We start from the raw sequence: 13,123 nt of genomic DNA, 5'->3' as shown, positions 1-13,123 counted from the left end.
TAAGGTGACTGGCTCTTTCCAAGATAGCTGCTGCAAAGTGGCACCTGTTGTCATGATGGGTTGTTGTATCTGTTAATAACTTGGACTGATTGCTCTGCTAATCTGTTAGGTGACAATTTATGGTGGGATATGCTGCTGTTTTGCTTCCATTGCTAAGGGTCTTTTGCTTATGCAACTGTTGCTATGTGAGTGCCAATGCTGTGATGCTGTCTATTATGATGATTAGCCTGTTGCTAGGCAAGATGCATTGCTGTGATGCATCTGTTGCCAGGTAACCATCTCTAGTTAGGTCATGCTGCGATGTGACTGTTACAGTGTTGCGCCAACTGCCGTGACATTACTCTGTTAATCTGTTAGGTGTCCCTTAATGGTAAGATAGACTTCTCTGTTGCCACCTTCAGTAAGAGTCTTTTGCTTATGTATCTCTGGCTGGGTGATGTGATGGTTCTAATCATTAATGAATGAAGTAGATACTGTAAGACCATTCTGGGGGTACATTACTGCGATGGAGTTGTCAAGGCTGACAGTTTCTTACTAGGACCTATTAGTAAGAGGCATCTGCTCCTAAGTTGGTTCATCTAATGTGATGGTTAGGTCCTGTTTGACTGTTGTTAGGTGACAATGGTTGCCATGACTTCAGTGTTTGTTGAGTAGGATGCAATGCTGTGATGCTTTTGTTGCTAGGTAACCATTTCTAGGCAGGTCACATTGCTGTGTGCCTGATAGCATCAGTTCTCTCCTGACTGTCTGCTCCACCATTTGGCCACTGTTTCTCAATTAAGACCCACCACTGTAATCCATCTGTTGTTATGGGGGTCCCACTAAGGTGATCAGTTCTTTCCAAGGCAGCTGCTGCAAAGTAGGATCTGTTGTCATGATTGGTTCTTGAATTTGTTGCTGAGTTGGGATGATCTGTTAGATGACCTTTCATTTTTTATTTTTGATAAACTGTGTTAATCCCGGAGGGGAAATTGTCTGTTCTCATGACATTTGGAGGTCAGAGGGCAGGGTCAGCCACTGTGTAGGACCCCAGGAGTAGTTTACAGGTTAAGGGCCCAACAGAGTTTATGGTGGGAATTGCTACTTTTGCATCCATTGCTGTGGGATATGCAACTGCTGTTAGGTGATTGTCACTGCTCTGATGCTGTCTCTGGCAATGATTAGCCTGTTGCCAGGCTGGATGCATTACTGTGATGTATCTGTTGCTAGGTGACCATTTCTAGGCAGCACACATTGCTATGTAACTGTTGCTAACGTGGATCAGTTGCTGCAATGGTCCCGTCCTTACTGACTATTGGCAGGTGGAGCCGCTACTGTGACATAAGGCATCTGCATCTATGTTGGTTCATCCAATGGGATGGTTTTGTCCTGTTTGACAGTTGCTAGGTAACAACTGTTGCAATGCATAGTCTGTTGCTGAGTAGGATGTAATGCTGTGATGCACTTGTTGCTAGGTAACCATTTCTAGGCAGGTCACATTGCTGTGTGCCTGATAGCATCAGTTCTCTCCTGACTGTCTGCTCCACCACTCGGCCACTGTTTCTCAATTAAGACCCACCACTGTAATCCATGTGTTGTTATGGGGGTCCCACTAAGGTGATCAGTTCTTTCCAAGGCAGCTGCTGCAAAGTAGGGTCTGTTGTCATGATGGGTTCTTGAATTTGTTGCTTAGTTGGGCTGAGTAGTTTGCTGATCTGTTAGATGACCTTTCATTTTTTATTTTTGATAAACTGTGTTAATCCCGGAGGGGAAATTGTCTGTCCTCATGACGTTTGGCGGTCAGAGGGCAGGGTCAGCCACTGCATGGGACCCCAGGAGTAGTTTACAGGTTAAGAGCCCAACAGAGTTTATGGTGGGATTTGCTACTTTTGCATCCATTGCTGTGGGATATGCAACTGCTGTTAGGTGATTGTCACTGCTCTGATGCTGTCTATGGCAATGATTAGTCTGTTGCCAGGCTGGATGCATTACTGTGATGTATCTGTTGCTAGGTGACCATTTCTAGGCAGCACATGTTGCTATGTGACAGTTACTAGTGCAGATCAGTTGCTGCAATGGTCCTGTCCTTACACACTGTTGGTAGCTCTCTACTGTGACATTAGGCATCTGCCTCCATGTTGGCTCATCTAATGGGATGGTTTTGTCTGTTTGACTGTTTCTAGGTGACACCTGCTACCATGATTTGTCTGTTTCTAGGTGTATGGATTTCTGTGATGTATCTGTTGCTAGGTAGCCATTTCTAGGCAACACACATTGCTATTTAACTGTTGCTAACGTGGATCAGTTGCTGCAACTGACTGTTTGTGGAGCCCTCTACTGTGACATTAGGCATCTGCATCTATGTTGGTTCATCCAAATGGGATGGTTTTGTCCTGTTTGACAGTTGCTAGGTAACACCTGTTGCAATGCATAGTCTGTTGCTGAGTAGGATGTAATGCTGTGATGCCCTTGTTGCTAGGTAACTGTTTCTAGGCAGGACACTTTGCTATGTGCCTGACAGCATCAGTTCTCTCCTGACTGTCCGTTGCATCACTCGGCCACTGTTTCTCGATTAAGACCCACCACTGTAATCCATGTGTTGTTATAAGGGTCCCATTATGGGGATCGGTTCTCTCCCAGGTGACTGCTGGAAAGTAGAACTTGTTGTCGTTGTGATTTCTTGTGTTTGCTGCTGAGTTGAACTGAGTAGTCTGCTAATCTGTTACCTGACCACTTATGGTGGGATGTGCTCATTTGCATCAATTGTTATTGGCCTGTTGCTAGGTGAGTGCCAATGCTGTCACCCCTCTGTTCCTTGTTGAAAGTTGTAGGTAACACCTGCTGCCATCCTGGTGTTTGGATAAATAGGAACATAAAGCCAAGTTAACAAGTAAAACAGCATGGCAGTAATAAACTAAACTCTTACAATGAAAATGAAGGCAAAAAATGTATAATTTTGTGAATTAGAAGATCCAAGCACCAAAGGTGGTAGGGGGTTTGATATCACCATCCAATTCAGGCTTGTAATTGGAGTGTAGCAGCACTTCTTAAAATTGCCTACAACTCCCAGCAGTCCTGGCAGTATTACATTGCTGGGCAGCGTTCAGAGGGTGCAGGGGCTGCTGGGAAGAAGGATAATTAAGCATTCTCTTTAAAAAGGGTGCTGAAAAAGACGCCAAGAGGATCAAGTTCAGCATTCAATAATTGTTTCTATTCATCCCACACGCCATTATATTACAGTTTGGTCTGGATGTATGTGCTGTCCTGTGCCTGCTTGTCGGTGTGGATTCGTTTTTGTCCGGGATGGGACGCTTCCAGTCACCTCAGATCTTCACAATGCATAAGGAACCTAGTAGGACAAAACTTTGCTGGTTCTTCAGAAGGCTGATTTTCCTTAAACACACCATCGTCATCTGCTTCTGCTATACTGGATGGTATTGGGTTGTGTTGTTAGTGCTGATTATTTCTGGTGTAGCGTATGTAAATAATTATCTCTGTCAGAGAACTGAGGAAGGCTACTGCAAATGCGTCTTTGTGTAATATTGTTTTGTTTCTCCTCAGTATTTGATCAATATATTATTTATTCATCGATGCATTGAGCCGCTCATCAATGTCTTGATGTGTGTGTGTTGTGTGCTGCATCAAGATTGGATGTATCCCTGGGGTCCCCAAAATCAAATAAGCAAATCAACATCTTTGGATGGTGCAAATCTTAGCATCTCCATGAGCGATGCAGGGGCGTGGGTCAAGTCTTTCTAAAATAAAAGAATTATTCTTCTCAAAAAAAGGTATTCCAATCACAACGAAGCTTCGTGGAGCACAAAAGCCAAATGGAGTTACTGGTAACAATGGCAATCCAAGAAGAGCAAAGTCCCAATCTAGAATCCACATAGAGGAGGAGGAGGAGGAAGAGGAGGAGGCTCAGAATTCTAAAATATTCAAAATGGCAGAAGCTCAGCAGAAAACACAAAGAACTCTAAAGCGTCTTCCTTTTTTTTTTGTACTTATCTTTTTGGTGAATCCTCCATAATAAACCATTATATTATTATTATTATTTATTTTATTATCATTATAACCAATATTAAAACAACTTTGTTTTTTGTGTTGTATCCAGAGGTCTCCCTGGTTTTCACTGCTCTTTCTCTGGAGGGAATTGTGAAATTTTACATTTTAAAAAGATTTTGGGCTTGTCTGGGCTGGAAGGCTGCTATTTGAGTTTGGGGACAGGCGTCCGGGGTGAGGCCTGTGGAAAAGCACATTAAGAGTCTGTGGCAGTGTGGAAGTTTTAAATAAAACCCAGGTTTGGGGTAGTGGTGATGGTGGTTTTGGTGGTGGTGGTGGTGGTGGGGGGGTAATCAGACGTAATTGGTGGAGCAGCCTCAGGGTTGTTGATGAAGGAATTGGCAGAGCAGGCAGGTCTCCTCATTAACACATAGTGAGTCCATAATAGAAGCACCTGTGTCCACATTTGTGTGAAAAGAGCCTGAGTAGGCCTTACAGGGAGAGAAAGAATGAAAAAGAACTGAGAAAGAGATGCCAGAGGTTAAAGGAAAGGATAAGGAGAAAGAAAATAGTGGTGGGGAAGTGGTCAGGGTGGTCTGAGTGTTTGAGTGGCCCCGTAGGGCTCATGAGGCTGGGTCAATGCTGCTGAGCACAGATGGAGCTGGGGTCCCACACAGAACGTCAAGGGACGGCAGAGCAGAGCTCGAGGGGTCTCCTGATAGCTGACAGAAGGATGACTGCACTCGCCAGGGGACATCTCCACTCTCTGTGGAGACCCTCTAAAGCAAGGGTGTCCAACCCCAGTCCTGGTGGGCTGCAGCAGCTGCAGGTTTTCATTCTAACCATCTTCTTAATCAGTGAGCCATTTTTGCTGCTGATTAACTCATCTTGCCTTAGTTTAAATTGATGTGACTCAGACCCCCTTAGCTGTTTTGTTTTCCTTAATGAACAGCCAAACAATAATGAGACACAAAACATGACCAGCTCACCTGAAAATAAAGAAAGGTGAAGGTCTCGGTCACGTTGGCCTGCTCAGGTCACCAAAACTTCTTGACGATGGTCTTAGAAAAAAACAGAAAATCAACAGAATGAGAGCAGCGACAAGTCCTGATAGTCAATGACGGCTTTAATTAACAGACAAGAATCTGCTTCATTGGTTGGTTCAACTGGTTGGAATGAACTTGGCTGGAGTTTGAAATCCCAGTTTAGCTGCTCATCTGTTGGCTCATTTCACATCTCATTTCTGTTTGGCTGCCATTTAATGAAGAAACGAATCAACTCAGAGGACTGAATCCTTAAAAATAGGAGTATTAAAATGAAGAGAACAGGAGTTAATTAGCAGTGAAAAGTGGTGACTGATTAAGAAAAGGGTTAGAATGAAAACCAGCAGCCACTGTGGCCCACCAGGACCGGAGTTGGACACCCCTGGTCTAAATGGTGACTGTCCACTGCAGCTCTTGACGGGTTTTATGGACAGGTTCTGGTGGTGATTTTAACCTCATTGTTAATCATTTAAATTATTTATTTCCATATTTATTGACGGGGTGGCACGGTGGCGCAGTGGGTAGCGCTGCTGCCTCGCAGTTAGGAGACCTGGGTTCGCTTCCCGGGTCCTCCCTGCGTGGAGTTTGCATGTTCTCCCCGTGTCTGCCTGGGTTTCCTCCCACAGTCCAAAGACATGCAGGTTAGATGGATTGGCGATTCTAAATTGGCCCTTGTGTGTGTAGGTGTGTGTGTGCCCTGCAGTGGGCTGGCGCCCTGCCCAGGTTTTGTTCCTGCCTTGCACCCTGTGTTGGTTCGGATTGGCTCCAGCAGACCCCTGTGTTAGGATATAGCAGGTTGGATAATGGATGGATGGGTGGATGATTCCTGCTGTGATTTTTTTTTTAAACTTAATATTTGTGGAATTATTTATTGCATTTTAACTTCCACACGGACACTGTGATTTTATTTTTATGGATTTTTTATTTATTATGGACGATGCACTGCATTCTTTTGATGTTTTCCTTAAATTTTAATAATTTAATTTAATTGCACCTACTCCTTGCTCTAAGTGTGTGTGTCCTCATTTGCCCGGCTCATCCTAGTTCAGTACTATCGACAGTTCCGGGTAAATGCCAAAAGGGACTCTGCTCTGTTGGGCCCTTCAGCAAGGCCCTTAACCTGCAATTGCTGAGCGCTTTGAGTAGTGAGAAAAGCGCTATATAAATTATTATTATCTCATTTTACATCTGAGATGGGATACAACGGAGACAATAAGACAAGTTCAAAAGGTTGGCATTGGACCCCCCGAAAGTGGCCATGGCAGAGTGGCACGGACTACTAGGGAACGGGACAGCAAGATGAGACGTGGCGACAAGATGGCGGCGGGGCAGAGGTGAACAGACCAGAACGTGTTAACACAAAATATTCTCAACGCACAACACCACTGACAGCATATTTTATCAAATTTGATTTCCCTTAATTATGAAAACACAGTCAATCCAGAATTCATATTTGAAGATTTCCCTGAAGACGCCACATTTTTTTTCCCTCTCTAATTGATCTCCATTACTAAGCAATCATGTACCGAGGATACCTCTGCCAAGTGTGGAGCGTCTTGATGATGATGCTGCTGCGTAAAGCTGTTTTTTTCCTCCTCGCCGGGAGTCCCAGGCCTGCTTTTTTTAGGCTTTGGATTCTTTTGGATCAAGCAGGACAAGGCAGTGCAGCCAGCGTGGCCACCATCTCTGACAGGTCAAGCTGGGCCAGGGTTTGTCCAGCTGGCCAATCCGACTTTTGCCTCGCGTTTTGTGCCGATTTCTCCAAAATTGTAAACGGGAGCACCACAAGTTTGCATTGTGTTCCAATAAATGAGTCCCTTTAGGGAACTTCAAGCACTGACGGCACCTGCGCTTTATTAGGGAGGCATTTCTGGGACTTGGCACGGGTAGGCTATGTTGGTTCCCGCAGCGGGCTTAGTCAACAGAATTTTGGTTTGCGGCCCAAATTTTTTCCCCATGGGTGTTACGGCTCAGCCCTGACTCGAGATGATTTTCTTCTTCATTCGTCTTTTTGTTGATATTTAAATATGCGGCTCAAAAAAATTAAAGGAACACTAGCATCAAGTCAATGACACTTGTGGGCTATTGATCTGGTGGTCAGCTAAATAGCAGAGGGGCTTGTTCATCAGTTTCAGCTGCTTTGGTGCACTAGAGGGGCAACAAGGAGAAGATCCCCAAAACAGGACTGAATGGATTAACAGGTAGAGGGAGGCCACTGACATTTTTCCCTCCTCATCTGTTTTGTCACTCATTTTGTCATTTGGCTACAGTCAGCGTCACTACAGGTAGCATGAGGCCATACCCAGACCCTACAGAGGTGGCACAGGTAGTCCATCTTCTCCAAGATGGCAGGCAGATCAACACACGTCATTGCCAAAAGGTTTACTGTGTCTCCAGACGATTCCTGGGAGGAAGAGGTGGGTACAGTTGGGTGGTACCCGGAAGTGACATCAAGGATGGTGTAAGCGCCATTGGCCAGTCATTTACATTATCTCATGTTACGTTGACAGAAGTATTTTTTTAGTTATGTTCAATGAGTGTATAGCATATGGGAGGGTCTTATAACCCCCACAACATGAATGGAATTGGCATATCCTGACTTTCTCTTGTGTTGGCACCCTGCCTGGGATTGGTTCCTGCCTTGTGCCCTGTGTTGGCTGGGATTGGCTCCAGCAGACCCCCGTGACCCTGTAGTTAGGAATATAGCGGGTTGGAAAATGGATGGATGGATGGACTTTCTCTTGTCCCTCTGATTGCAGATTAGTCAGTTTGTGACCTGCCTGGCCATACAGTGCATTCGGAAAGTATTCCCAGCGCTTCATCACTTGTTCCACATTTTGTTATGTCACAGCCTTATTCCAAAATGGATTAAATTCATTTTTTTCCTCTGAATTCTACACACAACACCCCATAATGACAATGTGAAAAAAGTTTACTTGAGGTTTTTGCAAATTTATTAAAAATAAAAAAATTGAGAAAGCACATGTCCATAAGTATTCACAGCCTTTGCCATGAAGCTCCAAATTGAGCTCAGGTGCATCCTGTTTCCCCTGATCATCCTTGAGATGTTTCTGCAGCTTCATTGGAGTCCACCTGTGGTAAATTCAGTTGAGTGGAGATGATTTGGAAAGGCACACACCTGTCTGTAGAAGGTCCCACAGTTGACAGTTCATGTCAGAGCACAAACCAAGCATGAAGTCAAAGGAATTGTCTGTAGACCTCCGAGACAGGATTGTCTCGAGGCACAAATCTGGGGAAGGTTACAGAAAAATCTCTGCTGCTTTGAAGGTCCCAATGAGCACAGTGGCCTCCATCATCCGTAAATGGAAGAAGTTCAAAACCACCAGGACTCTTCCTAGAGCTGGCCAGCCATCTGAACTGAGCGATCGGGGGATAAGGGCCTTAGTCAGGGAGGTGACCAAGGACCCGATGGTCACTCTGTCAGAGCTCCAGAGGTCCTCTGTGGAGAGAGGAGAACCTTCCAGAAGGACAACCATCTCTGCAGCAATCCACCAATCAGGCCTGTATGGTAGAGTGGCCAGACGGAAGCCACTCCTTAGTAAAAGGCACATGGCAGCCCGCCTGGAGTTTGACAAAAGGCACCTGAAGGACTCTCAGACCATGAGAAAGAAAATTCTCTGGTCTGATGAGACAAAGATTGAACTCTTTGGTGTGAATGCCAGGCATCACGTTTGGAGGAAACCAGGCACCGCTCATCACCAGGCCAATACCATCCCTACAGTGAAGCATGGTGGTGGCAGCATCATGCTGTGGGGAACTGGGAGACTAGTCAGGATAAAGGGAAAGATGACTGCAGCAATGTACAGAGACATCCTGGATGAAAACCTGCTCCAGAGCGCTCTTGACCTCAGACTGGGGCGACGGTTCATCTTTCAGCAGGACAACGACCCTAAGCACACAGCCAAGATATCAAAGGAGTGGCTTCAGGACAACTCTGTGAATGTCCTTGAGTGGCCCAGCCAGAGCCCAGACTTGAATCCGATTGAACATCTCTGGAGAGATCTTAAAATGGCTGTGCACCGACGCTTCCCATCCAACCTGATGGAGCTTGAGAGGTGCTGCAAAGAGGAATGGGCCAAACTGGCCAAGGATAGGTGTGCCAAGCTTGTGGCATCATATTCAACAAGACTTGAGGCTGGAATTGCTGCCAAAGGGGCATCGACAAAGTATTGAGCAAAGGCTGTGAATACTTATGTACATGAGCTTTCTCAGATTTTTTATTTTTAATAAATTTGCAAAAACCTGAAGTAAACTTTTTTCACGTTGTCATTATGGGGTGTTGTGTGTAGAATTCTGAGAAAAAAAATGAATTTAATCCATTTTGGAATAAGGCTGTGACATAACAAAATGTGGAGAAAGTGATGAAGCGCTGGGAATACTTTCTGGACGCTCTGTATGTTAAATGAGTGAATAGCATATGAGAGGGTCTTATAACCCCCACAAGCTGAATGGAATTGGTATTTCCTGACTTTCTCTTGTCCCTCTGATTGCAGATTAGTCAGTTTGTGACCTGCCTGGCCATAGGTCAGGCATGAGGGGCAACCGGTCTCAAACCGCGCCTTAACGTGCTCGGTGGTATGTGCAGAGCCGTACGTTTAGAATGTACTGTATGCAAAGTAAATCACAGAAAAACAACTCATCCTTAATTGTAGAAACAAATGAAGCTTAACAAGAAGAAACATTTTTCTTTTGTTTTTTGCCTTTTATTCTACGGGTGTAACAACCTTTCTCTATTCTCGTGTGGACTGTTTGCTTTGAAATTCCACTAAACCTTTTTTAAACAAACTTTTTTGGACTGAGAGATTTCTTTTGGTACACGTTTGGCTCACACTTATTTCTGCCTTACTCAGCAGCAGCAGCTACAACAGTTAATCGGCAGCTCTAGTCAGGGTGTGCTACACTACAGTCCTGAGTCTTCAGCCGGGATTTAAAAGCTGAGACTGAAGGGGCACCTCCTATAGTAGCAGGCAGACCACTCCACAGCCTTAAAATCACATAACCAAAGCTCATGAATCCTTGGAATACTAAGCTGGCCAACATCTTGAGATCTGAATTTGTGCTCTAGTTTGTAATGATAAGTTCAGATAAGTCAGGCTTTATATGTTGTCGCCCATGCAGCTAAAGGGCCTGAATAATGGTAATTCCATGCCAGACCAGGGGGTGGCGAGGTGCACTGACTTTCTTTGTCAATCCCTTCCAGACCATCCACAGGAAATCCTGCACAGTTCTGGCCCCTCTGATGACGTCACTTCTGGTTCTGAGCCCTCTGATGAAGACACTTCCGGTGCTAGCCCCTCTGATGACATCACTTCCAGTTCCTGCCCCTCTGATGACATCACATGCCGTTCCGGCCCCTCTGATGACATCACTTCTGGTTCTGGGCCCTCTGATGAAGACACTTCCATTGCTGGGCCCTTTGCTGAAGACACTTCCGGTGCTGGGTCCTCTGATGAAGGCACTTCCGGTGCTAGCCCCTTTGATGACATCACTTCTGGTTCCCGCCCCTCTGATGACATCACGTGCCATTCCGGACCTTCTGATAACATCACGTTCCGTTCCGGCCCCTCTGATGACGTCATGTCCGGTTCCGGCCCCTCTGATGACATCACTTCTGGTTCTGGGCCCTCTGATGAAGGCACTTCCGATGCTGGGCCCCTTGATGACATCACTTCTAGTTCCGGCCCCTCTGGTGACATCACTTCCGGTGCTGGGCCCTCCGATGACATCAATTCCAGTCCCAGCACCGCTGATGACATCACTGAACCTGTAAACAACTCCTAAGAATTAAACATTTGCAGCCAGGCAATTTTATACAGTTGGCTGCCCCAAACCTTTCTTGATGTCTGTGGCTTGTTCTTGTGACAATGTTAAAAGGAGGATTTTTGAAATCAGTCCTAAACTTAACCGGAAGCCAGTGTAAGGACTCTAGGACTGGAGTTATGTGTTCATATTTTCTGGTTTGTGTAATAATTCTTGCAGCAGAATTAACTAAAAGCTGTATTAAAAAACGATTTGAAGACTAAGTTAATAATGCACTGCATTAGTCAATCTGACTAATTTAATAACTAAGTTAATATATCCATCAGACGTCGTTGAATTTTCCAATAGATTTTAAGTGTAGACCTCTAGAGCTCCTCTCCATTGAGTAGGCTGTCACTTTATATTATAAATCGGTGATGACGTATGGCTAAGATTAGAATTGGGTGTGGAGTTATTTGACTCATATCAAACCAGGTGACAAAAACCTGCAATCCAATTGGATGTCCAGCGGAGCTGCTGAATCGCGGAGCTGTGGAGGTCTGCAATTGGACCAATTTGGAATTTTCTGACCTGCTTATTCAGAACCAGTCTGGCCAGCCATGGGCACAAGTTGGGATGCCAGGTTTCTTCAACATATGCAAATGTGTTAACTTCCACTGAACACTTTCATAGTTTCATGCTTCGATCGGGGTGGCCGTCCGTTACCAGTACCGTCGGTTAATCGGGAGTTAACACTTAACATGAAAAGTACACCACGAGTGGACATTTTCTTTGCAGATGCACTGGGATGACAGGAGAGCAGCTACTCGCAGACGCCTTCCCTTCCGAATTTAAAGCCATGCAAATGAAACCTGAAATGAGAAATTAGTCAAGCACGGACAGAAGAGAGCATACAACCTTTAGGTGATATTTTCTCTTCTTTGCCCTTTGAGCAATAAAAGAAATTATTCTGATTATTTGGAATATTATGTTCTTCAAATTAATAAACGGGAGGGAAAAAAAGGCGCATTTAAGAAAAATGAAGAGGAGCGCGTTTATTAAAAAGGCCGCTCTCTAAAGGTTACAAAGTGCCGCAGTGGAAACGCAATCTGCGAGATGTAATTAAAGGGAGCGGTGCGCAGACACCGGCGCGAGCGTCTCCTTCGCCAGCTTTTTGCTTTTCCCCCCTGAAACTTATTCTCTCTGAACTAATTTTGCATGACATATTGCATTTCTGCCTGAGCTATCAACAGCCCACACCTTGCCGCGAGTGAAGCGGGGGTCCGCGCCGTGCGTTTCTGACGTGCGCGCATCTCTTTGCGTCCCTTTCGATTTAGTCATTCATTCCAAGAACTTCAGGATCCTTGGCGTCATCACCTGTTGCACCCCTGGCAGCAGAAAGTGGGGTCAAAGGACGACGTGAATGATGAAAACGGGGCGAACGCAGTGAGGGAGTTCGGTGGGACATTTCGGACAAAACTTTCTAAGAAGGACAAGTGAGTCCCCCAAACACCCTGCCTTCCCGGAAGGTAGAAGGGCAAACAAAGGGGTCGTGTCGGTGTTCTGTTGTTCCTGTCGTGTTGTCATCCACTTTTAACCAGCAGCAACAGGCGGTTCGCGAACATCCCGCTCTTCTTAAACGAGAAGAGACCCGATTCGTGGGCAGGAGCGCCTCACTAGACTGGCATGGCGCATGCGTGACGTCATCCGGGTTTTTTCGTCTCCTCCTGCAGTCCAAAGACATGCCAGTTTAGGTGATAAATTGGCACCTGAGTGTATGTGTGCGATGTGTGTGTCTGCGTGCGATTTGCATGTTCTCCTCATGTCTCTTATTGGTTTCCTCGCACGGTGCAAAAATATTCAATTTAAGTAGACAGGCAATGTTAATGTCAGTGTGGTCACCCTGTGTGGGACACAACAGGTGACTTTCCTTCCTTGCGCCCTGTGGTGGCTGGGATAGGCTCCAGCTGCCCAGTGACTCTGCTCCTGATAAGCTGGGCTGGAAGATAGATAAATGGATGGTTTAAAGCAGGGGTTGGCAAACTCAGATATCCGCAGTGGGCCGCACTGGCTGACGGCTTTTGTTCTGCCCACTTTTTTAATTATTACCCAATTCCTGCTGCAACAGGGAGCATCCTTCCTTGCTTTAATTTTAGCAGACTCTGTTTTTAAGAATCTCACTTCTTAATTGTTCAGTTTCTTTATTAACCAGGGTCAACTGAGAAAATTGCTGGTTATGGTGCAACATTTTGGGGTCACCAACTTGGCCACCATTTAATAGTAGGCCAGTTGAATAGGCTGATAATGCATTTTATTACTACAGAATTTCTGATGCGCCA

General features: G+C 45.4%; 1 protein-coding gene across 4 annotated transcripts in view; it reads right to left on the bottom strand.

The window, feature by feature from the left end:
• Nucleotides 1-390: 390 nt before the first annotated feature.
• LOC114657705 (pre-B-cell leukemia transcription factor 3) overlaps nt 391-13,123 on the bottom strand; it is a 687,635-nt gene continuing 674,902 nt past the window's right edge. For all 4 annotated transcript variants that reach the window (XM_051932309.1, XM_051932311.1, XM_051932310.1 and 1 more), the window contains one exon: nt 391-408. The gene's annotated coding sequence lies outside the window, so the exon portion shown is untranslated. The remainder of the gene's footprint in view (nt 409-13,123) is intronic.

This window comes from Erpetoichthys calabaricus, chromosome 9 (assembly GCF_900747795.2).
Source record: "Erpetoichthys calabaricus chromosome 9, fErpCal1.3, whole genome shotgun sequence".
In the NCBI taxonomy this organism is placed as follows: domain Eukaryota; kingdom Metazoa; phylum Chordata; class Cladistia; order Polypteriformes; family Polypteridae; genus Erpetoichthys; species Erpetoichthys calabaricus.
This window is presented reverse-complemented; position numbering and strand designations above follow the sequence as displayed.